Source organism: Heterodontus francisci, unplaced genomic scaffold, assembly GCF_036365525.1.
Source record: "Heterodontus francisci isolate sHetFra1 unplaced genomic scaffold, sHetFra1.hap1 HAP1_SCAFFOLD_83, whole genome shotgun sequence".
Classification (NCBI taxonomy): domain Eukaryota; kingdom Metazoa; phylum Chordata; class Chondrichthyes; order Heterodontiformes; family Heterodontidae; genus Heterodontus; species Heterodontus francisci.
Genome location: NW_027141917.1, coordinates 3,532,769 through 3,536,934, shown reverse-complemented (window position 1 = coordinate 3,536,934; position 4,166 = coordinate 3,532,769).

Here is a 4,166-nt window from a genome sequence, read left to right as displayed (position 1 = left end):
TCCCCACACACTGAAACCCTTTCCCACACACTGAAACCCATACCCACACACTGAAACCCTTCCCCACACACTGAAACACCTTCCCCACACACTGAAATCCATTCCCCACACAATGAAACCATTCCCCACACACTGAAACCATTGCCCACACACTGAAACCCTTCGCCACACACTGAAAGCCCTTGCACACACAATGAAACCCTTCCACACGCAATAAAACCCTTCCCCACACACTGAATCCCCTTCCCCACACACTGAAACACCTTCCCCACACAGAGGAACCGTTCCCCACACAATGAAACCCTTCCCCACACACTGAAACCCCTTCCCCACACACTGAAACCATTCCCCACACAGTGAAATCATTCCCCACACACTGAAAACCCTTCCCCTCACAGTGAAACCCCTTCCCCACACACTGAAACCCGTCCCCACACACTGAAATCATTCCCCACACACTGATACCCCTTCTCCACAAACTGAAACCCGGTCCCCACACACTGAAACCCCTTCGCCACACACTGAAACCCTTCACCACACACTGAAACCCCTTCCCCACACTCTGAAACCCCTTCCCCACACACTGAAACACTTCCCCACACACTGAAACCCCTTCCCCACACACTGAAACCATTTCCCACACACTGAAACCCCATCCCCACACAGTGAAACCCCTTCCCCACGCACTGAAACCATTCCCCACACACTGAAACCCCTTCCCCACACACTGAAACACATTCCCCACACACTGAAACCCCTTCCCCACACACTGAAACCATACCCCACACACTGAAACCCCTTCCACACACACTGAAACCCCTTCCCCACACACTGACACCCGTCCCCACACACTGAAACCATTCCCCACACACTGAAACCCCTTCCCCACACACTGAAACCCCTTCCCCACACACTGAAACTACGTCCCCACACACTGAAACCCCTTTCCCAAATACTGAAACCCATTCCCCACACAGTGAAACCCCTTCCCCACACACTGAAACACCTTCCCAACACACTGAAACACCTTCCCCACACACTGAAACCCCTTCACCACACAGTGAAACCCCTTCCCCACACACTGAATCACCTTCCCCACACACTGAAACCCCTTCCCCACACCATGCAATCCCTTCCCCACACACTGAAACAACGTCTTCAAACACTGAAACCCCTTCCCCACACACTGAAATCCCTTCCGCATACAGTGAAAGCCCTTCCCCACACAATGAAACCCCTTTCCCACACACTGAAACCCCTTCCCCACACACTGAAACCCCTTCCCCACACACTGAATCCCCTTCCCCACATACTGAAACAACGTCCCCACACACTGAAACCTTTTCCCCACACACTGAAACCCCTTCCGCACACAGTGAAACCCCTTCCCCACACACTGAAACCCCTTCCCCACTCAGTGAAACACCTTCCCCACACACTGAAACCCCTTCAGCACACACAGAAACCTTTCCCCACACACTGAAACCCCTACCCTACACACTGAAACCCCTTCCCCACACACTGAAACCCCGTCCCCACTCAGTGAAACACCTTCATCACACACTGAAACCCCATCCCCACACAATTAAACCCTTCCCCACACACTGAAACCCCTTCCCCACACACTGAAAACCTTCCCCACACACTGAAACCCTTCCCCACACACTGAAACCCTTCCCCACACACTGAAACCCCTTCCCCACACACTGAAACACATTCCACACACAGAGAAACCCCACCCCACACACTGAAACACCTTCCCCACACACTGAAACCCCTTCCCCACACGCTGAAACACCTTCCCCAAACGCTGAAACCATTCCCCACACACTGAAACCCCTTCCCCACACACTGAAACCCTTCCCCACACACTGAAACCATTCCCCACACACTGAAACCCCTTCCCCACACACTGAAACCCCTTCCTCACGCACTGAAACCCCTTCCCCACACAGAGAATCCCATTCTCCACACACTGAATCACCTTCCCCACACACTGAAATCCTTTCACCACACACTGAAACCATTCCCCACACACTAAAACCCCTTCCCCAAACAGTGAAAACCCTTCCCCACACACTGAAACCCCTTCCCCACACAGTGAAACCCCTTCCCCACACACTGAAACCCCTTCCCCACACACTGAAAGCCATACCCACACACTGGAACACTTCCCCACACACTGAAACCCCTTCCCCACACACTGAAACACTTCCCCACACACTGAAACCCTTCTCCACACACTGAAACCCCTTCCCCACACGCTGAAACCATTCCCCACACACTGAAACCATTCCCCACACACTGAAACCCATCCCCACACACTGAAACCATTCCCCACACACTGAAACCCCTTCCCCACACACTGAAACCCCTTCCCCACACACTGAAAACCCTTCCCCACACAGAGAATCCCATTCTCCACCCACTGAATCACCTTCCATACACACTGAAATCCTTTCACCACACACTGAAACCATTCCCGACACACTGAAACCCCTTCCCCAAACAGTGAAACCCCTTCCCCACACACTGAAACCCCTTCCCCACACAGTGAAACCCCTTCCCCACACACTGAAACCCCTTCCCCACACACTGAAACCCATACCCACACACTGAAACACTTCCCCACACACTGAAACCGCTTCCCCACACAATGAAACCCCTTCCCCACACACTGAAACCCCTTCCCCACACAGAGAATCCCCTTCTCCACCCATTGAATCACCTTCCCCACACACTGAAATCCTTTCACCACACACTGAAACCATTCCCGACAAACTGGAACCCCTTCCCCAAACAGTGAAACCCCTTCCCCACACACTGAGACCCCTTCCCCACACAGTGAAACACCTTCCCTACATACTGAAACCCCTTCCCCACACACTGAAACCCATACCCACACACTGAAACACTTCCCCACACACTGAAACCCCTTCCCCACACACTGAAACACTTCCCCACACACTGAAACCCTTCCCCACACACTGACATCCTTCCCCACACGCTGAAACCGCTTCCCCACACGCTGAAACCATTCCCCACACACTGAAACCATTCCCCACACACTGAAACCCTTCCCCACACACTGAAACCCTTCCCCACACACTGCATCCCCTTCCCCACACACTTAAACACCTTCCTCGCACAGTGAAACCCTTCCCCACACACTGAAACCCTTCCCCACACATTGAAACCCCTTCCCCACACACTGAAACCCTTCCCCACATACTGAAACACTTCCCCACACACTGAAACCCCTTCCCCACACACTGAAACACATTCCACACACAGTGAAACCCGTCCCCACACACTGAAACCCCTTCACCCCACACTGAAACACCTTCCACACACAGTGAAACCCCTTCCCCACACACTGAAACCATTCCCCACACAGTGAAACCATTCCCCACACACTGAAAACCCTTCCCCTCACAGTGAAACACCTTCTCCACCCACTGAATCACCTTCCCCACACACTGAAACCATTCCCCACACAAGGATACACCTTCCCCACACAGTGAAACCCCTTCCCCACACACTGAAACCCTTCCCCACACACTGAATCCCATACCCACACACTGAAACCCTTCCCCACACACTGAAACCCCTTCCCCACACACTGAAACACTTCCCCACACACTGAAACCCTTCCCAACACACTGAACTCCTTCCCCACACACTGAAACCCCTTCCCCACACGCTGAAACCATTCCCCACACACTGAAACCATTCCCCACACACTGAAACCCCTTCCCCACATACTGAAACCCCTTCCCCACACACTGAAACCCTTCCCCACACACGGAAACCCTTCCCCACACAGTGGATACCCTTCTCCACACACTGAAACACCTTCCCCGCACAGTGAAACCCTTCCCCATACACTGAAACCCTTCCCCACACACTGAAACCCCTTCCCCACACACTGAAACCCTTCCCCACACACTGAAACCCTTCCCCACACACAGAAACCCCTTCTCCACACACTGAAACACATTCCACACACAGAGAACCCCCACCCCACATACTGAAACCCCTTCACCCCACACTGAAACACCTTCCACACACAGTGAAACCCCTTCCCCACACACTGAAACCATTCCACACACAGTGAAACCATTCCCCACACACTGATACACCTTCCACACACAGTGAAACCCCTT